Source organism: Rhinoderma darwinii, unplaced genomic scaffold (assembly GCF_050947455.1).
Source record: "Rhinoderma darwinii isolate aRhiDar2 unplaced genomic scaffold, aRhiDar2.hap1 Scaffold_70, whole genome shotgun sequence".
NCBI classification, from domain to species: Eukaryota; Metazoa; Chordata; class Amphibia; order Anura; family Rhinodermatidae; genus Rhinoderma; species Rhinoderma darwinii.
This window is the reverse complement of record NW_027464260.1, coordinates 1,796,584-1,821,795: the sequence shown is the minus strand read 5'-3', so window position 1 is coordinate 1,821,795 and position 25,212 is coordinate 1,796,584. Positions and strand designations below refer to the sequence as shown.

Below are 25,212 nucleotides of genomic sequence, written 5' to 3'. Positions count from 1 at the left end.
CTACAACAAGCAGTCCCTACCTCCACATTAACCCTTTCCTAACCCTGCACTACAACAATAGCTCTATTAACCCTGGCTGCAAACCTCCCAAACATTTAACTTCTCCTCTGCCATACAGCTGCAACCCCCTTTGCCCTTTTCAGCCATCACTCCCTTTCCCTACAGCCCCTAATTATTTGTCCCTGTAATGAAGGGGTTGTCAGTCAGGTGGGGGAGGGTCATATAAGCGTGAGTGATTGCATAGTACAGGCTGGACCCGGCAGAATGCCATAGGGTGAGGCCACCATGATCAGGCATGTTAGGAAGGGAAGGAGTTAAGGAGTTAGGGGGGGGGGGTGGTTAGGAGGGGGTGTATGTGAGGGGGGCGAGGTCAGGTTACTTAAGGGTAGGAGAGAGGAAGGCGTCGCCATCTTTAGTAACAGCACAGGGAAGCTTGTGATCTTTAGTAACAGCACAGGGAAGCTTGTAGCAGCACGGGAAGCTCGTCCAGGACTTTACAATGGAGGCACTACTTACCCAGCTCCGGGCGGCAGTAGCAGAAAGAGGCATGGCCTGGCTAGCGAAGGGGCTGGGGCTTTCCGGCCCACTGTCTGGGGCTCCGAGCTCGGCGGTGAGCGGACGAGGAGAGGAAGATGGGGAGCCCCATGGTTCGGGGGTGAGTACGGAGGACGCGGCTGTGTTTGGATCTGGGGCGCGGGCGGTGCCGTCCTCTCCTCCCCGGCGGCAGTCACGTCACACGAGGCCTCCGGAGAGGTTGAGCCCGGAAGTGATGCCACGAGCCAGGTGCAGGGTAAGGAGCCCCACATGGGACCCTCCAGGCCGGGCCCCTCGCTCGGCTGCCGTGAGCAGGTCGGCCCGGTCTGAGAGGAATCCTGGAAGCCGGCCTGGCTCAGCGGAGGTGGTAGGGCAGGCGCCCGTGCAGCTGGGACCTCCCTCTGCCTCCAGATGACGGGACCCAGGACTTGCGGTGGGCCGTGCTGGCGATGCTCCAGTAGGGCGGCCCACCTGTACCCAGGATGATGCAACCAATTCCAGGCATGAGCCACGGTCGGTGGTGACACGGCGGGCAGGAGGGAGGCTACCTGCGGGCCGCGGGGTGGACGAGGCCCCCAACAGACGGGCGGAGAGGCCCAGTTCATCGGCGCAGGTCCGGGGCGCTCCATCAGAAGGGCGGGGATGTCATGCGTGCGGCGCTTGTCCTGGGCCGTCTGGGCAGGATGAAGTGGACGACTGGGAGTTCGGTGACCAAGAGGGACGTCTGGATGGATCCTTCGCCCCGGCTGGTGGGGACACAGCACCTGCGCAGCCCGGTGAGTCGATGTCTCCTACTTTTTCATTGCCTGCTGTATTTCGGTCCCCGGGGGTAGGGGGTGGGGGTTCACTTTCGCCTACGGGGTTGCCGGGGTGTAGCGGGGGATTACAGGAAGTATGGGTGGTGGGGGTGAGATTCAGGAATTGTTGTGTTGTGTGCGTGACCTTCTGGCACGATGCGGATGGGGGGCGATGGGTTACCCGTCCCCGGTTGCAGCTTGGTGGGGCCGTCGGGGCCTGCAGTGGTGGATAGCGCACAATATGTGGAGCTGGGGTGGTGTCTAGGGAATCGGGCGTGGCAGTGTCGGTGCAGACAGAAAAGGATGGGGCAGTGGATGAGGTGCGGTTGGATGATAAGGCGAAGAGCGAGGTCTATGTTTGTTTTGAGGGCCCATTGGGGGCGCATCTGAAACCGTAAGTAAGAGAAAAAATATGGAGGGATGAATATGTGGAAATTTTTTCATTGTTGCCGTTGGAGAAGTTCAATTTAGATAAAGGGAAGTGGTTGGAAAGCAAGAAGGAGAAGGAGGAAAATCTTTGGTTGATTCCCCAAACTTTTGTTAATTGGTTGCAGGCGTTTGCGATTTTGGCAAGCGTAATTGGACAGAAGACGCCGGAACATTGTTCTGGCCTCTTCTGTTATATGGATGCTATCGGAGAGGCTCATCGAGTTTACGGCGGGCAGACGTGGCTGCGCTATGATGAGCAGTTCCGACAGCGGAAGGCAGTGAGGCCTGACATTAGGTGGGATAACAAAGACATAGGGTTATGGTTGCGGGTCATGGCTCCAGTGCGTTTTGGCCAGTCCTTTCAAGGGGGTGGGGCCGGGGTGGCCGGCCCCTCATTGCCTTCTGGGGGGGGAGCAGGGGTGGCAGGAGGAAAATCCGAGTTCTGCTGGCAGTTTAATGAGGGCCAGTGTAAGTTCGGACCGGGTTGTAAGTTCAAACATAGCTGCTCCTCCTGCGGGGGGATCTCTCACAGAGCGGTTAAATGTTTTCGGAAGGGAAAAGGACAAGGGGCCAGGGGCGCTAGTCAAGGGCCGGACACCGGTGAGGTGGGAAGACATGGAGCCCTTTCTAAATAGGTATCCTGATAGGTCCAGGGCAAGTTTGTTGTTGGATGGTTTTCTGGTTGGTTTCCGTATCCCTGCCCTTGCTCACAAGGTGCCGTTTACCTTGCGTAGTTTGCGTTCAGCGTTGCAGTATCCAGGGGTAGTAGGGGATAAGTTGCGGAAGGGGGTGGAGTTGGGGCGCATGGCAGGTCCGTTTGAGAGTTGCCCTTTTTTTACCGGATCTGGTGGTGTCACCGCTGGGGGTGGTGCCTAAGAAGGAGCCGAATAAGTTTAGGCTCATACATCATTTATCTTATCCGAGGGGGCGATCGGTTAATGATGGGATTTCTCCGGAACTTTGCTCGGTGGCTTACACGTCGTTTGATGCGGCAGTTGCGTCGGTGCGCCGCTACGGTGTGGGTGAATTAATGGAAAAAACGGATATTGAGTCGGCCTTTCGCCTCCTCCCTGTGCATCCTGAGAGTCGATGGCTGTTAGGATGTTATTGGGACGGGGTTTATTTTGTGGATCGCTGCCTCCCTATGGGGTGTTCTATTTCCTGTGCCTATTTTGAGGCTTTTAGTTCTTTCCTGGAGTGGGTGGCTTGCGATGTTGCGGGGGTCTCGTCGGGCATACATTACTTGGATGATTTCCTGTGTGTTGGTCCGGGCGGGTCTTCAGTTTGTGCTACATTGTTGAGCACGATGGAGTGGATGGCAAAGAGGTTCGGTGTGCCTTTGGCCCAGGACAAAACGGAGGGACCTAGCTCCTGTCTGGTCTTTTTAGGAATCACCATTGATTCTTTGAGGATGGAGTGTTGGCTCCCGGAAGATAAATTGGTAGCGTTACGGGCGGAGGTGGACCGGGCTAGGCATTTGCGTAAGATCACTTTACGTGCATTACAGTCATTGTTGGGTAAGCTTAACTTTGCTTGCAGAATTATGCTCATAGGCCGGATTTTCAGCAGGCGGCTGTCGGGAGCAACGGCTGGGGTGACAGCCACTCATCATTTTATTAGTCTGACACAGGCGCTGAGGGCGGATTTGGCAGTTTGGTTTGGGTTTTTACATCGTTATAATGGGAGGTCCTTGATCATGGCCCCGGTGGTTGACAGCGTGGATTTGGAGTTGTTTACAGATGCTGCGGGGGGCGTGGGATTTGGGGCTTACTGCAGGGGTCAGTGGTGTGTGGCGCGGTGGCCTGAGGAATGGGCGGAGTTGGGTTTGGTGAAGAACCTGGCATTCCTAGAGCTGTTTCCCATAGTAGTGGCGGTGGAAATTTGGAGTGAGAGGTTTCGGGACAGCAAGGTACGGTTCCATTGTGACAACTTGGGCATGGTGGGGGCTATTAACAACGTATCAGCGTCATCCCCCCCGGTCATCCGGCTGTTGAGGCACTTGGTTTTACGTTGCTTGCCTTTGAACGCTTGGGTTGTGGCGGTTCATGTGCCAGGGATCAAAAATGACATCGCAGATTCTCTTTCTCGCTTGCAGTGGGAGCGTTTCAGGATGGTGGCTCCGGACGCGGAGGAGGACGGGATCGCTTGCCCGGAATGGTTGTGGTGGCTGGGTTACGAGCCGCAGGAGGTTTGATTCAGGCTTCGCTTGCTCAGGGTACTTGGGCTGCATATGATTCGGCGTGGCGGGAGTGGGAGAGTTGGTTGGCAGTTCTGGAGGGTGTAGTGACGGATGATGATCGGGTGGTGGCGTTGTTAGTTTTTCTGGGGCAAGTCTCTATCGCGGGCTGGTCAGTGTCCAAGGTAAATCGTTTTGTGGCAGCCCTGGCTTTTGGTTTTAAGGTCCGGGGGTACACGGATTTTACAAAAAGTTTTTGGGTTGGCCAGGCCCTGAGGGGGTACAGGAGAGGGAGGACGTTGCCGGATCGGCGGCGCCCAGTGTCTTTTATGTTGTTGGAACAGTTGTGGGGGGTGTTGTGTGACATTTGTTTTTCCAGCTACGAGATGACCCTGTATAGGTTGGCGTTCTCGTGGGCATTTTTTGGGGCCCTGAGGGTCGGGGAGCTGGTGGCGCACAGCACAAGGAGACCTGGGGGGTTGAGAATGGAAGATGTGTTGGTAACGAATAGGAGTGTGGAATTCTTGATCCGGCGGTCTAAGACGGATCAAGGGGGTCGGGGTAAGAGAGTGGTGTTGGGGGTGGCCAAGGGGGTCAGGATGTGCCCGGTCGCCTGCTTTGCGGGGTTCAGAGAGGTTGTTGTGTCATGAGGATGGGTCCTTTATGTCAATTAACGTGGGTTTTTCGTAGTTGTCTGCATCAGTTGGGATTGGAGGAGGCTTTGTTTTCCCCCCATTCTTTTCGGATTGGGGCAGCGACGGAGGCGGTGGCATGGGGGTTGGGTGAGGAAGTGGTAAAGCGGATAGGTCGATGGGATTCCCGCCGTTTCCAGCTGTACGTTCGCCCTCAGTTTATATGATAGTCCAGTCGTAATCCCTCCTTCTCTACACTCCCTCCTGCCCCCCTCGTTGTTTTTTCTCTCCTCCTCCATGTTTCGCTTGCATCCTTACTCGTTTTGTTAATCAGTGGTTTTATTTTTCAGGACCCGCGGGCCGATTGGTGTGGATCGTCGTGTATTCCTACGTTCATTGGGGAGCGGAGCGGGCGGATGTTCGCCCGGACGGGCGGCAGTTGGGTTTTCGGCGGGAGGATGTAGTCGTGCGGTGGCTGGGGAGAAGGGGGATGCTGTGGAGTCGGGTGTTGCCGGACGTGCATCGGTTTGCGCTGATGGACAGGGTCCCGGATGTCCCCCCCACGTCGGGGGTAACGATTTGGGCAGTCGTCCTTTTCGGGCATTGATCAGGGATATAAAATACGATCTACTCAGGTTATGGTCCGTTTTCCCGGGTATTAAGGTGGTGTGCTCGGAGATTGTCCCGCGTAAGGTTTGGCGGCATGCAAGATCGGTGCCGCAGTTAAATAAAGCCAGGGTTAAGGTTAATCGGGCAGTTTCGGGTTTCGTGGTGAGAAACGGGGGGGTCTTCGTGCGTCATTATGACTTCGAGAATGTCCAGGGTAATTATTGGCTAGGTGATGGTGTGCACCTGACGGCCGTGGGGATCGACCTGTGGACGCAGAGCCTGCAGAAAGGTATCGAAAGGGCCCTCTTGTTGTGTGGGGGCTCGCATACTTAAAGGTGTCTGAGTATGTTCGTGTGGCGGATTGGGGGTCCTTGGAGTTGGTGGTAAATTACTGTGGGGGGGGGGATTCATAGTGGGTATGGTCCCTCCCCAATTTATTATGGTTGGTAGTCTGGTCAATTTGGGCTCCTGCTGGGTGGTGTCCCGGGGAGTGGTCAATTTGGGCTCCTGCTGGGTGGTGTCCCGGGGAGTGGTTGTGGTTGAGGTCAGCCAACTGCAGGTATAACGGTGCCACTGAGCCAGTAGGGTGACGGCTGGGAGTAAAATACTATGCAGGTGGGCTGTTTCGTGACAGACTTTTGTAACTCCAAGGACTCCCCTTCCATTGATATTATTTGTAAATTGTTGTTCTTGATGTTTGTTTGTAAATAAAATGGCTGCTGTGGCCAAATTTATCCAACCCAAGTGTCTGAGTCTTATTAAAGAGACGGGGGGGGGGGGGGTTTGGAAAAGGTATGGCCGTTAATGGGGAAGGGGATTAGGGAAGCCACATGCCCCCGGTACGAGTGTACGCACTCTACAGTCCCCTGATCAAGTACAGGCTGGACCCAGCAGAATGCCATAGGGGGAGGCCACCATGATCAGGGATGTTAGGAAGGGAAGGAGTTAAGGAGTTAGGGGGGGTGGTTAGGAGGGGGCGTATGTGAGGGGGGCGAGGTCAGGTTACTTAAGGGTAGGAGAGAGGAAGGCGTTGCCATCTTTAGTAATAGCACAGGGAAGCTTGTCCCACCCTCCCTCCCAAAATGTTGTGTTCATCTGTGTGACTATTTTGGTATTTCGCTTTGTTGCTCGTTGTTTTTGTTTTTCTGCAGGTACCGGAGGATGCTGTGGAACAGTTTTGCAATGTCGCAGCAGTTGTATGGCGGATTGGGGGTCCTTGGAGTTGGTGGTAAATTACTGTGGGGGGGGGGGGATTCATAGTGGGTATGGTCCCTCCCCAATTTATTATGGTTGGTAGTCTGGTCAATTTGGGCTCCTGCTGGGTGGTGTCCCGGGGAGTGGTCAATTTGGGCTCCTGCTGGGTGGTGTCCCGGGGAGTGGTTGCGGTTGAGGTCAGCCAACTGCATGTATAACGGTGCCCCTGAGCCAGTAGGGTGACGGCTGGGAGTAAAATACTATGCAGGTGGGCTGTTTCGTGACAGACTTTTGTAACTCCAAGGACTCCCCTTCCATTGTTATTATTTGTAAATTGTTGTACTTGATATTTGTTTGTAAATAAAATGGCTGCTGTGGCCAAATTTATCCAACCCAAGTGTCTGAGTCTTATTAGAGAGACGGGGAGGTTTGGAAAAGGTATGGCCATTAATGGGGAAGGGGAGTAGGGAAGCCACATGCCCCCGGTACGAGTGTACGCACTCTACAGTCCCCTGATCATGTATGTGATACGTGTATGTAGGTAGTAGTGTTGGTAATATCTTGTCATATTGCACCACATAGTATTAGTATACATTATACATATTGACAGATATATATATATAATTAAATACACTGATACTATGCCGCAATTTTATCTATTCTGTACACTGTATTATATCTAGTAGGATTCCAGTTACTAAACCTGGTTTTAATTTATTATACAATGGTGTTGTGAACCACTGCACACACACACACACACACACACACACACACACACACACACTTCGTAATAAAGACAATAGAAAAAGTGTAAATACAAGGGAGAGTAGGGGAGCTTGGTATAACACTAGTGACCCTAATAAAAGGAGGTAGCTAGGCCCCATGCACACGACTGTAGTTTCCACCCGTAACGACTGGGTCCACAATTTCATCCGTAATTGTGAATTCATTCATTTCTATAGGCCACGGACACCATTCCATATATTTACGGATGTATGTCCGGGCCATAGAAACTATCTGAAAATATAGAAAGTGTCTTATAATTGTCCGTAATTGCGGCATGGACTCCACATAGATGTATATGGACGTTTCCGCAATTGCGGACGGCTAAGGCTGTGCATCCGTATTTTCGGAAAGTAAAAGAAATTACGGTCGTGTGCATGAGGCCTATTAGTGGTGGGCACTAGCCCAGTGAACCACATCATATAACCATCCTTTTACAGAAGGCAGCCTAGGGGTGGCTTAAGGGAGAGACATAGCGTCTGAGATAGTTACCAAGATGCAGCAAATCTATCGCTTACATCTAGACTAGAGAAAGATGTGCTAAACCTAAGACAGTGATCGTACATCCTCCCCAATGTGCACAATTTTAAGGAACCCGCGTACAAGAAGGAATAGCTGGAGTGGATACATGAGGCCAACAAAGTGCCAAGAAATATTCAAAATGAGGTAAATTTAGTTGGAGGGGGGGGGGGGCAGTTTAGGGCGATCTAATCACATACAAATATCAGTGGACAGTACAGAAATCTAATCATCAATGTATACCGAGACCTGTAACCAGAACACAGGCATCCACTTGGTCTATAGGAAGGATTTCACCAGCATAGAGAGGGATTCTTTACGGTAAGAGCAGAGACTATGAAACATATAACGGTTAATTCATTGAAGGGTTCAAGAAGAGCCTCACTGCCCCTCCAATTTGTAAATATCTCATCAGGTTTAACATTGTAGAATGAACTTGATGGAATCCCCCCGGCCATGAACCCCTACTCCAGATTATTACAGGAAGATAAACCAAATGCCAGTAATGTACCACTGATCCTTCCATTACCAGGGTCTGTGTATAACATGTCCTCTATATATCTACCATAGTTCCTATGAGTATTATAAGGTCAGAAATGTAGAATCAGACATAGAACAAGTCTCAGAGGAAGGGGGAAAAAAATATATAAAATATATAGTGGGCAGTCTACATCGGACATCCTCAGCCAGTGTTTGAGGAGATAAATATATCATAATACATACAGGATGGGCCATTCATGGCCAGCCTTAGCTATGTGCGACACGTGCGATCGCACAGGGCACCGGCCGCCATGCTGTAAGGGGGGCGCCAGTGGGTACGAGCAGAAGAGAGGAGAAATGTTCCTTCCTTTGCACTGCTGCGTGAAGTGAGCGCTGATTGGCGGAGCAGCAGGTGCTTCTGTCTGCTCCACCAATCGGCACAGCCTGTACTGCAGTGTCACACACACTCCTAACGCAGCTCTTTCCTGCTGTGCTGCTGCCCCAGAGAAGACTCCTCCACGGAGCTCCAGAGTCAGGTAAGAAGAGCAGCAGCTTTAGCTTAATCTATGTTTATTTATGTGCAGTGTGAGGGAGGGGGAGAGAGGTACTTTGAGTGTGTATTATTTACAGATCGATTTTGAGGGTGAGGGGACATTGCCCTAAATGCTATAGGAGTGTGGGGGGATTCTTTATAAATGTATTTTGTGGGGAGGGGGACTTCTGTGTAGTTTATTTTGTGGTGTAGGAGCTTATTATGAATCATGGGGGAGGGGAACTTAACGTTCTGTATGGGGAGAAAGGATTCTTTAGGGTACAGCCACACTGAGCGGCCCTCACACTGTCGCAATGCGGCCAACAACCGCGCTGGCACTATGTAGGAGCGGCTGTAAAATACCTCATTAAGGGGTATTCCGGTTACATTCGCATGCGCACCGCCGCTCCATTCATTCTCTATGGGAGCGCCGGAGATAGCCGAGTGTAGTGTTCTGCTTTTTCCGGCGCTCCCATAGAGAATGAATAGGGGGTAAGTTGTTGTCATTTGCAAAATCGTGCGGCCATAAAGGGTGTATTAATTCATGGCCGCACGTTAACGCTGGTAAACCGTCCCTTTATCTGCAAAATCGTGCGGCCATGAATTAATACACCCTTTATGGGCGCACGATTTTGCAAATTACAACAGCTTACCCCCTATCCATTCTCTAGGGGAGCGCCGGAAAAAGCCGAACACTGCACTCGGCTATCTCCGGCGCTCCCATAGAGAATGAATGGAGCGGCAGAGCACATGAGCGTGTAACCGGAATACGTGCGGCCATTAACAGGCTGTTTGACTGCCGCACTGAACATGGTGACGGCGTGGTTGTTAGCCGCGTTGCAACCGTGTCAGGGCCACTCTGTGTGGCCTTACCCATAGGCTGGATTCACACGAGCGTGTGCCTTTTGCGCACGCAAAAAACGCGGCGTTTTGCCTGCGCAAAATGCATTTGACAGCTGCGTGTGTCAGCCCCGTATGATGCGCGGCAGCGTGCTTTTTGCGCAGCCGCCATCATTATGACGCTCCATTTGGATGTTTGTAAACAGAAAAGCACATGGTGCTTTTCTGTTTTCATTCATCCTTTTCACGCTGTTCGCATGGAGGTGCTTCCGTGCGGCATGCGTGGTTTTCACGCACCCATTGACTTCAATGGGTGCGTGATGCGCAAAAAACGCTCAAAGAACGGACATGTCGTGACTTTTATGCAGCGGACTGACACAGCGTAAAAATCACACACATGTCTGCACGGCCCCATAGACTAATATAGGTCCGTGCAACGCGCATGAAAATCAAGCGCGTTGCACGGACGTAATTCCCGTTCGTCTGAATAAGCCCTTAGAGATAATATTTGTGGGGAGAGCAACTTGATTATAAGGGTAGGAACACACAGGGCGGATACGTAAAACTACACAGTGTATACGTCCTGAGAACCGCAGGGAATTTCACCTGAAAAACAGCACCAAATTTTGGTGTCGTTTTTTTGCCGGAAAGACTGCAGAAATAAATTTTAAAAAAGCTAATACTCCCGGCCGTAGTCCCTCTCTCTCTCTCTGAGCGTAGCCTGGCCTCCTGCGATGACGCTGTAGTCCATGTGACCGCTGCAGCCTTTGATTGGCTGCAGCTGTCACATGGGATGCATCGTCATCCCTGGAGGCCGGGCTACGCTCAGAACAGAATACGCATCGCTATGACTACGGCCGGGTGTATTCCCCTTTTGTTTTTCATTAGAGATTAACGATAAGCAAAGTTTTTATCATTGATCTTCCCCTTTGTTAACACTGACCAAATATCATTATAATTGGTCAGAAACTGGCGAATCATGATGACAATTGGCTAAACTAAATAGGCCTGTAATGGGGGTATAGTCAGGCTTAGTGCCTAGGGCAGCGTGAGTTGTAAATACGGCCCTGCTAAAGACACAGATGCTATTCAACACTATAGCAGAGCAGGGAGGTATCTCCCTGCTCTGCGATCTACTAGGCTGGTGGTTCCCAGTATGAGGTTCCCATGAGAACCCTCCAGGGGTGCCGCGACACTCCTCTGGACAACTGCCACGGACGTGCTTTCTCTCCTCCTCCTCATAGCGCAAAGTGGATGTGAGGAGGAGGAGGAGATGTTTTTTGCAGAACCCCTGTAGATGGCACCCCCCGACTAAATGGACAGAGACGTCAGGGGCTTCTCCTGGAGTGGAATCCCCGGTCACAGCGTCGGCAATACTGAGGACAGGGATTCCGCTTCAGGAGTTAGTTGCCCGATGTCACTGTTCAAATATGTACAGAGACATCAAGCACTCCGTCAAGGAGCGGAATCCCCAGCCACAGGGAGCTACAGTGGCGCTATCTACAGGAAGGGAGTGCTACCTACATGGGGGCTGTGTGGCACTACCTACAAGGGTGTGTGTGGCACTACAAGGGATCTATGTGGCACTACCTACAAGGGGGCTGTGCGGCAAGGGGGGGATTTGTGGCACTACTTACAAGGGATGCACAATGCATCGAAACTTCGATACTGTGCATCCCCAAATGGTTCGAGCCACACAGCTAAGTATAGTAATACTTGATGAGTGAGAGCTGGGCTGCGGCTGTGTAATACTCCTGAGTCCTGACAAGTGCGCGCCGCGAGGATGATGCGATGCGGCCAGCGCTGCACTAATGAGCGGCGGCACTGAAAACAGAACATGTCGGCCGCACTGCAAAACACCCCCATGTTCTGTCTTCGGTGTCTGCGCCGCCGCTCATTAGTGTAGCGCCGGCCGCATTACCTCATGCTGACCGCACACGCACTTCTGTCAGGAGCGGGGCAATGACTGTATTACACAGCCGCTTCCCCGCTCTATAACGGCGGAGATCAGAGAAACCGCTCATCTCCGCCGCTATTCTCCTGAATGCTGCGATCACAGCTGACTACAGCATTCAGGGGAAAGTGAGGAGGGGGGATTAGCCTTGGATCGCGTCACAGGGAACTCCTGTGACGCGATTGAGGGCCATACCATATATGGGCAGACAGCCCAGTGTCTATTGAAGGACCCCAGGGCTGTCTTACCATATTTCCTGTTGTTAGGGCATACTTAGGTATGTCCTAACAACTGCCTGTGTGCTATCAGTACACAGGATAATGTACTTACATATATCTGATATATGTAAGTACATTAAAGTTTAAAAATAAAGTAAAAACAAAGTAATGTTAAATTTAAAAAAATACACATTTTTTACAATTAACATTAAAATAAGTCTCAATACATAAAATATACACATTCGTATTGGCGCGGCCGTAATAACCTGCACAACTATTTTTTTGCGTCATTTATGATGTGTACGCTGTAAAAAAATAAATTAAAAAAAACTTCTTTCACTTATTAATGTGAGGCCCGAGGTGTGATGAATTTAACCTCCATGTGCCTCAAATTAATAGTAATTACTATTAATTTGAGGCACATGGAGGTTAAATTCAGCATCACACCTCGCACCTCACATCAGAAAATGGAAGAACTTTTTTTTATTACTGTTGGCAAAGTATCGTTTTAGTATCGAAATTGCAATACTACACGAAGTATCGGTATCGAAGTCCAAATTCAGATATCGTGACATCCCTACTACCTACAAAGGGGCTGTGTTGCACGACCTACAGGGGGCTGGGTGGCACGAACTAAAAGAGGGCTGTGTGGCACGACCTACAAGGGGGCTGTGCAGCAAGGGGGCTGTGTGGCATGACCTACAAGGGGGCTGTGTGGCTCTACCTACAATGGGCTGTGTGGTACTATCTACAGGGGGCATCTGTGAGTGGCGGGCTGATGGTAATTTTACTGTGAGTGGGGGCTGATGGTAGTTTTACTGTGAGTGGGGGGCTGATGGTCATTTTACTGTGAGTGGGGGCTGATGGTAATTTTACTGTGAGTGGGGGGCTGATGTTCATTTTACTGTGAGTGGGGGCTGATGGTAGTTTTACTGTGAGTGGGGGCTGATGGTAGTTTTACTGTGACTGGGGGCTGATGGTAGTTTTACTGTGAGTGGGGGGCTGATGGTCATTTTACTGTGAGTGGGGGGCTGATGGTCATTTTACTGTGAGTGGGGGGCTCATGGTAGTTTTACTGTGAGTGGGGGGCTGATGGTCATTTTACTGTGAGTGGGGGCTGATGGTAGTTTTACTGTGAGTGGGGGGCTGATGGTAGTTTTACTGTGAGTGGGGGGCTGATGGTCATTTTACCGTGAGTGGGGGCTGATAGTAGTTTTACTGTGAGTGGGGGCTGATGGTAGTTTTACTGTGAGTGGGGTCTGATGGTAGTTTTACTGTGAGTGGGGGTCTGATGGTAGTTTTACTGTGAGTGGGGGGCTGATGGTAGTTTTACTGTGAGTGGGGGGCTGATGGTCGTTTTACTGTGAGTGGGGGGCTAATGGTCGTTTTACTGTGAGTGGACGGGCTGATGGTCATTTTAGGGTATGTTCACACGGCAGCGTCCATTACGGCTGAAATTACGTAGCTGTTTTCAGGAGAAAACGGCTCCGGAATTTCAGACGTAATGGCATGTGCAGGCGCTTTTTGCTGCGTCCATTACGGACGTAATTGGAGCTGTTTTTCCATGGAGTCAAGGGAAAACGGCTCCAATTACGTCCCAAGATGTGACAGGCTTTTCTTTGACGCAGGCGTCTCTTTTACGCGCCGTCTTTTGACAGCGGCGCGTAAAAAAAATTGCCGTCCGCACAGAATATCGTATGACCCATTCAAATGAATGGGCAGATGTTTGCCGACGCTTTTGAGCCGCATTTTCGGACGTAATTCGGGGCTAAAACGCCCGAATTACATCCGTAAATAGTGTGTGTGAACCCAGCCTTACTGTGAGTGGGGGGGCTGATGGTCATTATACTGTGAGTGGGGGGGCTGATGGTCATTATACTGTGAGTGGGGGCGCTGATGGTCATTATACTGTGAGTGGAGGGGCTGATGGTCATTTTACTATGAGTGGGGGGCTGATGGTCATTTTACTGTGAGTCCCCCACAGGTGGTTTCCACCTCTGACCTCCAATTGAAATTAATAGTAGGAAGAAAATAGCTGCAGCGCTCGTTTGGAGCTTTTTTTGCTGCGTCTTTTGCATTCGCTTCAACGGCTTAAAAGAAAACGCAAAAAAACCCCCATCAAATAACGCTGTAAATTCAAAAGCAGATTTTTTTCTGCCTTACAAAAAACGCTGTGTGAACATACCCTAAGAATGTAGTGCTTATTTTTTAGCTATTTTCTGTCTTTCTCTAAACAATTTTTGGTAGGGGGGCCCTGAGGAATTATTTTTTTACAGGGTTGGCTCAATTCCGAAAAGGTTGGGAAACTCTGTACAGGCTACAGCGGCTCCTGCAGCCTATGAGGCACAGGGACAGGATCCCTGCGCAGTCGGCGTGATGACATCTCTGGATCAAGCCGGCCTACGCAAGGATCCTGTCAGGTGGAGGTGGGGGGCAGTATGGCACTGTCTACAAGGGGGAGGTGGGGGCTGTATGTCACTTTCTACAAGGGGGCAGTGGGGGGCACTGTGTACAAGGGGCAGATGGGGGGCTGTATGGCACTACAAGGGGCAGATGGGGGCTGTATGACACTACAAGGGGCAGATGGGGGCTGTATGGCACTGTCTACAAGGAGGAGGTGGGGGATTATGGCACTGTCTACAGGGAGGCTGTACGGCACAATCTACAGGGGGCACTTTCTACTAGGGGGGCTGTGGGGGCATTATACTCTGTGGAGGACATCATACTGTGTAAGGGCACTACTGGGGGCAATATATTGTGTGTGGCACTTAGGGGGATAACACTGTGTGGGCACAATTAGAGGACAAAATACTGTGTCCTTGAAGGCGTTATAATATATTACATTATTAAATATTATTATTATACTGTGTGTGGGGCACTAAAGGGGCATTACACTGTGTGGGGGCACTATATAGGGCATTATACTGTGGGGAGGAATTATGCTTTTTTATGGGGCATTTTTTATAATGGCGTCGGGCGCCGAAAGATAATTTCGCACGGGGCGCCATCTACCCTAAGGCCGGCCCTGGGGCCATTTATATGGATGCACCTAAATAAAATGGGAATGGTTCGTGATATTAACTTCCTGTTTGTGGCACATTAGTATATGGGAGGGGGGAAACTTTTCAAGCTGGGTGTTGACCATGGCGGCCATTTTGAAGTCGGCCATTTTGTATCCAACTTTAGTTTTTTCAATGGGAAGAGGGTCATGTGACACATCAAACTTATCGAGAATTTCACAAGAAAAACAATGGTGTGCTTGGTTTTAACGTTACTTTATTCTTTCATGAGTTATTTACAAGTTTCTGACCACTTATAAAATGTGTTCAAAGTGCTGCCCATTGTGTTGGATTGTCAATGCAACCCTCTTCTCCCACTCTTCACACACTGATAGCAACACCGCAGAAGAAATGCTAGCACAGGCTTCTAGTATCAGTAGTTTCAGTTGCTGCACATCTCGTATCTTCACAGCATAGACAATTGCCTTCAGATGACCCCAAAGATAAAAGTCTAAGGGGGTCAGATCTGGAGACCTAGGGGGCCATTCAACTGGCCAACGACGACCAATCCACTTTCCAGGAAACTGTTCATCTAGGAATGCACGGACCTGACACCCATATTGACATAAATAACTCATGAAAGAATAAAGTAACGTTAAAACCAAGCACACCATTGTTTTTCTTGTGAAATTCTCGATAAGTTTGATGTGTCACATGACCCTCTTCCCATTGAAAAATCTAAAGTTGGATACAAAATGGCCGACTTCAAAATGGCCGCCATGGTCAACACCCAGCTTGAAAAGTTTCCCCCCTCCCAAATACTAATGTGCCACAAACAGGAAGTTAATATCACCAACCATTCCCATTTTATTTAGGTGTATCCATATAAATTGCCCACCCTGTAGATGTTTTTGGCGCTGATTTTCCATTGACACAATGAAAAACATCTCCAAAAACGGCTCAAGAAGTGACATGCTCCTTCTTTTTACGTGCCTTTTTAAAATTCAATAGGCAGTGTTTGTAGGCGTTGGGCTACCGATTTTTCAGGTGTATTTGGAGGCGTTTACCCAGAGGCGGATTATCATTAGGGCGTTTCGGGCGGTCGCCGGGGGCCCAAGGCTGCCAGGGGGCCCAAGGCTCCCAGGGGGCCTATGACCGCCCGAACCCCCTCATGCCCAGTGGCGTCGCTAGCACCGGAGGGAGCCCCGGTGCCAGGACCGCACCTGTCAGGCGAGGGGAGCTTTGCTTCTACTTAGCAGCCGTGGTCTGTGCTGCTTTAGAAGCTCCCCCTCCAGCCCCCCTTCCCTGCTCTAAACATCTCTCCTCTGCTGCTAGCTGTCGGGACATGGGGGAGGGGAGACTGTCGGCGGGCTCTGTGCTGTGAGCAGGAGAAGAGCTGCAGTGAAGACATAAAAGGTAAGTGCATGTGTGTTTAATGTCCATATTCATGTATGTTTAATGTCCATATTCATGTATGTTTAATGTCCATATTCATGTGTTTACAAGGTGTACTTTGTGTATAATGTGCATACTCGTGTATAATGTGCCTACTTTTGTATAATGTGCATACTCGTGTGTACTTTGTGTACTATGCATACTTTGTGTATAATGTGCCTACTTTGTGTACTTTGTGCATAATGTGTGTACTTTGTGTACTGTGCGTACTTTGTGCATAATGTGCGTACTTTGTACTGTGCGTACTTTGTGCATAATGTGTGTACTGTGCGTACTTTGTGCATAATGTGCGTACTTTGTGCGTACTTTGTGCATAATGTGCGTACTTTGTGCATAATGTGCGTACTTTGTGCATAATGTGGTACTTTGTGTACTGTGCATACTTTGTGCATAATGTGCCTACTTTGTGCATAATGTGCGTACTTTGTGCATAATGTGCCTACTTTGTGCATAATGTGCCTACTTTGTGCATAATGTGCGTACTTTGTGTACTTTGTGCATAATGTGCCTACTTTGTGCATAATGTGCCTACTTTGTGCATAATGTGCGTACTTTGTGCATAATGTGCGCACTTTGTGCATAATGTGGTACTTTGTGTACTGTGCGTACTTTGTGCATAATGTGCATAATGTGCGTACTTTGTGCATAATGTGCGTACTTTGTGCATAATGTGCGTACTTTGTGTACTGTGTGTACTTTGTGCATAATGTGCGTACTTTGTGCATAATGTGCGTACTTTGTGCATAATGTGCCTACTTTGTGCATAATGTGCATACTTTGTGCATAATGTGTGTACTTTGTGTACTGTGTGTACTTTGTGCATAATGTGCCTACTTTGTGTACTAGTGTTTAGGTAGTGTTAGCAATAGTTACGGCGCGGCAGGGTGGTGGTGGAGAAGGGGGGCCCAAGTTTGGGTAACAGCCCAGGGCCCATGGTCTTCTTAATCCGCCACTGCGTTTACCCCCCGAAATACGCCTGCAAACACAGCGTGTGAATATACCCTTAAAGATACAATGTCTCAGATATATATATCTTTTTTTTTTTTTTAGGGGGGTGGGCAAAACATGTCTTGTGGCACAAGACAGTCTTATTGGACAGTCTGATTAGTGGGGGAGATACAGGGTCTGGCTTAGGCCTTTTGTTACACACTCAATGTAAAATTGTACACTAGCTCGGAGCTGACGTTGATTTCTGCTTTGCATTACGCCCGTTACTGGCGTAAATGATAGTAAAATTGTCGCCCCTTTCCGCAAAAAATCACACACTTTTCAAAAAAGTGCCAAAGGCAGCGTAAACTGACCGAAAACTTTCCCGCAAATTGCGACTTTTGGGACTTTTCAATGCCAGATAAGCGGCTTAGCAAGGTTAATAAATTCTCCTCTAAGGCTACAGACAGTAATACAATATTTTAATGCAAGGATCTGTACACTCAGTGTCTGACTGAGGTACCTTGGACCCACCAAAGGAAATAATTCTTGGCGGTCTACACTTCAACTATATAGAAATAATATGAACAATCTTAATTGTGTACTAAAAACGTGTGTAGTAAAACAAAGACCAATATTCCCACCATATAGTGACAGATATCAGTCCTACACAGGCATTCTGCAGACCATATACACTACTAGAGATGAGCGAACCGGGACAACCGAACCCGGTTTCGGTCCGAACTTCTGGAAAAGTTCGGTTCGCAGCGAATCCGAACTTCACCGGGTTCGGCCGAACCCGTTTTGACCGAACCCGGTCAAAAACATTATACAAATCGGCAGCCACTTGTCTCTATCAATCACTGATAGAGAAAAGAGGCTGCTGATTAAAAATAAAATAAAAAGCATTTCATACGTACCCGGTCGTTGTCTTGGTGACGAGTCCCTCTTCTTCCTCCAGTCCGACCTTTTCTGACGCGGCAGCCTGTGATTGGCTGCAGAGGCTTCTGCAGCCTGTGATTGGCTGCAGAGGCCGCGGCAGCCTGTGATTGGCTGCAGCGCTCACATGGGCTGCATCGTCATCAAGGGATGTCGAGAGGGACGCGTCACCAAGGCAACGGCCAGGAGACCGGACTGGAGGAAGCAGGGAGTTCCCGGTAAGTATGAACGTCTTTTTTTTTACAGGTACTGTGATCGGTAGTCACTGTCCAGGGTACTGAAACAGTAACTGCCGATCAGTTAACTCTTTCAGCACCCTGAACAGTGACTATTTAGGGTATGTGCACACACACTAATTACGTCCGTAATTGACGGACGTATTTCGGCCGCAAGTACCGGACCGAACACAGTGCAGGGAGCCGGGCTCCTAGCATCATAGTTATGTACGATGCTAGGAGTCCCTGCCTCTCTGCAGGACAACTGTCCCGTACTGTAATCATGTTTTCAGCACGGGACAGTAGTTCCACGGAGAGGCAGGGACTCCTAGCATCGTACATAAGTATGATGCTAGGAGCATGGCTCCCTGCAGTGTGTTCGGTCCGGTACTTGCGGCCGAAATACGTCCGTCAGTTACGGACGTAATTAGTGTGTGTGCACATACCCTTACTGACGTCGCCTAGCAACGCTGCCGTAATGACGGGTGCACACATGTAGCCACCCGTCATTACGGGGCCTCATGCACACGACCATAAAAACACCCGTTATCACGGGTCGTAATTACGACCCGAAATAGCGGGCCCATAGACTTCTGTTAGCCACGGGTACCTTCCCGTTTTCTCACGGGAAGGTGCCCGTGCCGTTAAAAAAATAGAACATGTTCTATTTTTTTATTTTACGGGCCGTGCTCGTAATTACGACTCGTAACTACGAGCACGGCCGGCCGGCCACGGGCAGCCGGCCGCTTTTGCGAACCGTGCTGTCATTATAATTATAGCAGCACGGCCCGTAAAATAGAAAAATAGAACATGTTCTATTTTTTTAACGGCACGGGCACCTTCCCGTGAGAAAACGGAAAGGTACCCGTGGGTAACAGAAGTCTATGAGCCCGTTATTGCGGGTTGTAATTCCGACCCGCAATAACGGGTGTTTTTACGGTCGTGTGCATAATGGGAGCACGGCTCGGAAAAACGAACGGCTGCCCGTGCTCATCTCCTGAAATACTCTGTGCTGCCTTAAACTCTGTGGACAGGTCAGGATCCTGTTTATTTTAAATGCTGCTAGGGAACCCGCTCGATCCACTATATAAGGCTACGCTACAGTGCAGCATTTAAAAGAAACAGGATCCTGACCTGTCCACAGAGTTTAAGGCAGCACAGAGTATTTCAGGAGATGAGCGTGCAGATTCAGTGCTGCTGTGAACTCTGCTCTTACCATTACGTTGCTCTCAGTCTGTTACCTCTCCTCCACTCCTGTCCTCAAGAACACCTTCACATGATTGGCAAGTCACCACGTAATGGTAAGAGCAGAGTTCACAGCAGCACAGAGTATTTCAGGAGATGAGCATGCGGATCTTGTGCGTGGTGGTGACTTGCCAATCATGTGAACGTGTTATAGAGGACAGGAGTGGAGGAGATGTAACAGACTGAGCTACGTAATGGTAAGAACAGAGTTCACAGCAGCACAGAGTATTTCAGGAGAGGAGCTTGCAGATTCAGTGCTGCTGTGAACTCTGCTCTTACCATTACGTAGCTCAGTCTGTTACCTCTCCTCCACTCCTGTCCTCAATAACACCTTCACATGATTGGCAAGTCACCACCCGGCACAAGATCTGCACGCTCATCTCCTGAAATACTCTGTGCTGCTGTGAACTCTGCTCTTACCATTACGTGGTGACTTGCCAATCATGTGAAGGTGTTCTGGAGGACAGGAGTGGAGGAGAGGTAACAGACTGAGAGCTACGTAATGGTAAGAGCAGAGTTCACAGCAGCACTGAATCTGCATGCTCATCTCCTGAAATACTCTGTGCTGCCTTAAACTCTATGGACAGGTCAGGATCCTGTTTCTTTTAAATGCTGCACTGTAGCGCAGCCTTATATAGTGGATCGAGTGGGTTCCCCAGCAGCATTTAAAAGAAACCGTGTTTGTGTATGTGTGTGTTTGTGTATATATGTGTGTTTGGGTATGTGACTTTGTCTGTTTTTGTTTTTTTATGTGTGTTTGTGTATATGTGTGTGTGTGTATATATGGGTGTGTTTGTGTATATGCGTTTGTGTATATGTTTGTGTATATATGGGTGTATTTGTGTATATGTTTGTGTGTAGATGTTTGTGTGTGTTTTTGTATATGTGTGTGTTTGTGTATATGTGTGTATATGGGTGTGTGTTTGTGTGTATATATGGGTGTGTTTGTGTATATGTGTTTGTGTATATGTGTGTTTGGGTATGTGTGTTTTTGTTTGTATATGTGTTTGTGTATATGTGTTCGTGTATGTGTGTGTATAACTGTGTGTGTGTGTGTGTTTGGATATGTGTGTTTTTGTTTGTATATGTGTGAGTTCGTGTATATGTGTGTGTTTGTCTGTTTATGTGTGTGTGTGTGTGTGTGTGTGTGTTTGTATATCTTGTTGTGTTTGTGTATATATGTGTGTTTGTGTATGGTTGTTTGTTTGTGTGTGCGTGTATATATGTGTGTAGGTGAGTAGAAGTATTGTTATTGTTCACATTGATAACTGGTTTTTTATGTTGTTGCAGATTTTGATGTACCGATTGGACTACGTCTTCGATTCGTTGGACTACTGCGTAGATCTACGTTTTTTCAAATTTTATTAAAATGGTTAACGAGGGTTTTGTTGGGGATTTCTTATTTCAATAAAAAAGAATTGTCTTTGTGTTTTTTTTTTAAACTTTATTAGTGCCTAGATAATGGCAGTTGGCTGATTGACAGCGTCCATTATTAAGGCGGTACTTAGTGTTAGCCGGTGCAGAGGCTAGCACTAACCACCCATTATTACCCCGGTACCCACCACCACCAGGGGTGCCGGGAAGAGCTTGGTACGATCCAGTACCCGACCATCTGTTGTGATGGTCGGGTACTGGGGCGGCCGTAGGCTGGTATTATGAGGCTGGGAAGGGCCAAAATCAGTGGACCTTCCCACCCTTGTAATGCTAGGCTGCTGCTGCTGTGTTGTATCGGGCTGGTTATAAAAATGGGGGGGACCCCCACGTCGTTTTTTTTTTTGAATTTAACAAATTTAGCAATAGACGGGTCCCCCACATTTTTAATAACCAGCCATATACAAGGCCGCAGCAGTCTGGCATTACATTGGTGGGAAGGGCCACTGGTTTTGTCCATTCCCAGGCTAATAACACTGTGTTGTATGTGGCTGGTTATGATAAATTGGGTGGAACCCCATGTCTTTAAAAAAAAATAAAATTAAATAAATAATTTAAAAAAATGACGTGGGGTCCCCCCCACTTTTATAACCAGCCAGATACAACACAGCAGCAGCAGCCTAGCATTACAAGGGTGGGAAGGTCCACTGTTTTTGGCCCTTCCCAGCCTCATAGTACCAGCCTGCGGCCGCCCCAGTGCCCGACCATCACAACAGATGGTCGGGTACTGGATCGTACCTGGCTCTTCCCGGCACCCCTGGTGGTGGTGGGTACCGGGGTAATAATGGTGGTTAGTGTTAGCCTCTGCACCGGCTAACACTAAGCCTCGCCTTAGTAATGGATGTTGTCACTCAGACAGCGGCCATTACTAAAGTGGTAGTAATAAAATTTGAAAAGAAAAAGACAAAGATATAGATAAAATATTTTATTGAAATAAAGCACCCCCAACACAACCCTCATTAACCATTTTATTGTAGAAAAAAAACACGTCATCTAAGTAGTCCTCGAAACCGACGTAGTCCAAACACCAAACCTGTGAAAAAAAATAATGAAATAAAACATGTCGTAGGCTTAGATTCAGTTTAATGTGTGATACTGACTGTTATACCATGTATAGAAGCCTGCCGTGAAGTTGACTTAGATACAGGGCGCCAGCAGACAGTATCATACATGGCCATACATACATATATACAAACATACATACAAGCATGCACATATATACATGCAAATATACATACATGCAAACATACACACATATATACATGCAAACTATCATACATACATGAATACACACACACACATGAAAACATTCATACAAACAAACATGCAAAGATACATACATACATATATACAAGCATGCACAAATATACATGCAAACATAATTACATACATGCACATATATAAACATACATGCAAACATACATGCAAAAATAAAAACATGCAAACATACATACATGCACATATATACATACATACATGACAACATACATACAAACATAACATACATGACAACATACATACATGCAAACATACATACATACATGCAAACACATACACACATGCAAATATACATACAAACATGCACATGTATACATACATACATGCCAACATACATGCAAACATACATGCACATATATACATACATACATGACAACATACATACATACACACATGCACATATATACATACATGCCAACATACATGCACATATATACATACATTACAACATACATACAAACATACATGACAACATACATACATGCAAACATACATACATACATGCAAACACATACACACATGCAAATATACATACAAACATGCACATGTATACATACATGCCAACATACATGCAAACATACATGCACATATATACATACATACATGACACATACATGCAAATATACATACATACATACATACACACACACATGCACATATATACATACATGCCAACATACATGCACATATATACATACATGACAACATACATACATACATACATACATGACAACATACATATATATATATATACACACACATGCAAATATACATACAAACATGCATACATACATACATGCAAACATACATTCATGCAAACCCACATACATGCAAACATACATACATTCATGCAAACATACATACATACATACAAATATACATACACACATGCACATATATACATACATACATGACAACATACATACATACATACATACATACATGACAACATACATGCAAAAATACATACATGCAAACATACATACATACATGCAAATATATACATGCAAATATACATACAAACATGCACATATATACATACATGCCAACATACATGCACAGATATACATACATGACAACATACATACATGCCAACATACATACATACATACATACATACATACATGCCAAAAAAAATAATAATACGTTCATACTTACTTTCCTCCTGTCCGGGCTCCAGCGATGACGTTTCATCCATGTCGCCGCTGCAGCCTGTGATTGGCTGCAGAGGCGGTCACGTGGGATGAAGCGTCATCCTGGCGTGCGTGACCGCCACTACAGCCTGTGATTGGCTGCAGCGGCGAAAGGGATGAAACGTCATCGCTGGAGGCCGGACAGGAGGAAAGTAAGTACGAACGTATAATTTTTATTTTTTTATTACATTTATTAAAATTGTATTTTCCGCACGCCGAGCATGTACTGTGAAGGTTGCTGAAAGAGTTAGTGCAGCCCATTAACTCTATCAGCACCCCGGACAGTAGCATGCTCGGCGCACGTAAGTGACAGGTTCGGTCAGAACTAGTTCGGTCCGAACCGAACTTTTCTGTGAAATTCGGCGAACTAGCCGAACCGAACTTTTGATAAGTTCGCTCATCTCTATACACTACCATTCAAAAGTTTAGGGTCACTTAGAAATTTCCTTATTTTTGAAAGAAAAGCACAGGTTTTTTTCCAATGAAGATAACATTAAATGAATCAGAAATACACTCTATACATTGTTAAAGTGGTAAATGACTATTCTAGCTGCAAACGACTTTTTTTTTAATGCAATATCTACATAGGTGTATAGAGGCCCATTTCCAGCAACCATCACTCCAGTAATCTAATGGTACATTGTGTTTGCTAACTGTGTTAGAAGGCTAATGGATGATTAGAAAACACTTGAAAACCCTTGTGCAATTATGTTAGCACCGCTGTAAACAGTGGAGCTATAAAACTGACCTTCCTTTGAGCTAGTTGAGAATCTGGAGCATTACATTTGTGGGTTCGATTAAATTCTCCAAATGGCTAGAAAAAGAGAGCTTTCATGTGAAACTCGACAGTCTATTCTTGTTCTTAGAAATGAAGACTATTCCATGCGAGAAATTGCCAAGAAACTGAAGATTTCCTACAACGGTGTGTACTACTCCCATCAGAGGAAAGCACAAACAGGCTCTAACCAGAGTAGAACGAGAAGTGGGAGGCCCCACTGCACAACTGAGCAACAAGACAAGTACATTAGAGTCTCTACTTTGAGAAATAGACGCTTCACAGTTCCTCAACTGGCAGCTTCAATAAATAGTACCCGCAAAACGCCAGTGTCAACGTCTACAGTGAAGAGGCGAATCCGGGATGCTGGCCTTCAGGGCAGAGTGGCAAAGAAAAAGCCATATCTGAGACTGGCTAATAAAAGGAAAAGATTAATATGGGCAAAAGCACACAGACATTGGAAAGAGGAAGATTGGAAAAAAAGTGTTATGTGCAGACGAATCGAAGTTTGAGGTGTTTGGATCACACAGAAGAACATTTGTGAGACGCAGAACAACTGAAAAGATGCTGGAAGTTGCTTTGGTGCTGGTAAAGTGGGAGATTTGTACAAGGTAAAAGGGATTTTGAATAAGGAAGGCTATCACTCCATTTTGCAACGCTTGATTGGAGCCAATTTCATCCTACAACAGGACAATGACCCAAAGCACACCTCCAAATTATGCAAGAACTATTTAGGGAAGAAGCAGGTAGCTGGTATTCTATCTGTAATGGAGTGGCCCGAGCAGTCACCAGATCTCAACCCCATAGAGCTCTTGTGGGAGCAGCTTGACCATATGGTACGCAAGAAGTGCCCATCAAGCCAATCCAACTTGTGGGAGGGGTTTCTGGAAGCATGGGGTGAAATTTCTCCCGATTACCTCAGCAAATTAACAGCTAGAATGCAAAAGGTCTGCAATGCTGTAATTGCTGCAAATGGAGCATTCTTTGACGAAAGCAAAGTTTGAAGGAGAAAATTATTATTATTATTTCAAATAAAAATCATTATTTATAACCTTGTC

At 47.6% G+C, this 25,212-nt stretch overlaps 1 long non-coding RNA gene across 1 annotated transcript in view; it reads left to right on the top strand.

The window, feature by feature from the left end:
* Positions 1-8,646: 8,646 nt before the first annotated feature.
* LOC142728942 (uncharacterized) overlaps positions 8,647-25,212 on the top strand; it is a 203,787-nt gene continuing 187,221 nt past the window's right edge. The window contains exon 1 of the long non-coding RNA XR_012877877.1: positions 8,647-8,689. This is a non-coding gene — a long non-coding RNA (uncharacterized LOC142728942). The remainder of the gene's footprint in view (positions 8,690-25,212) is intronic.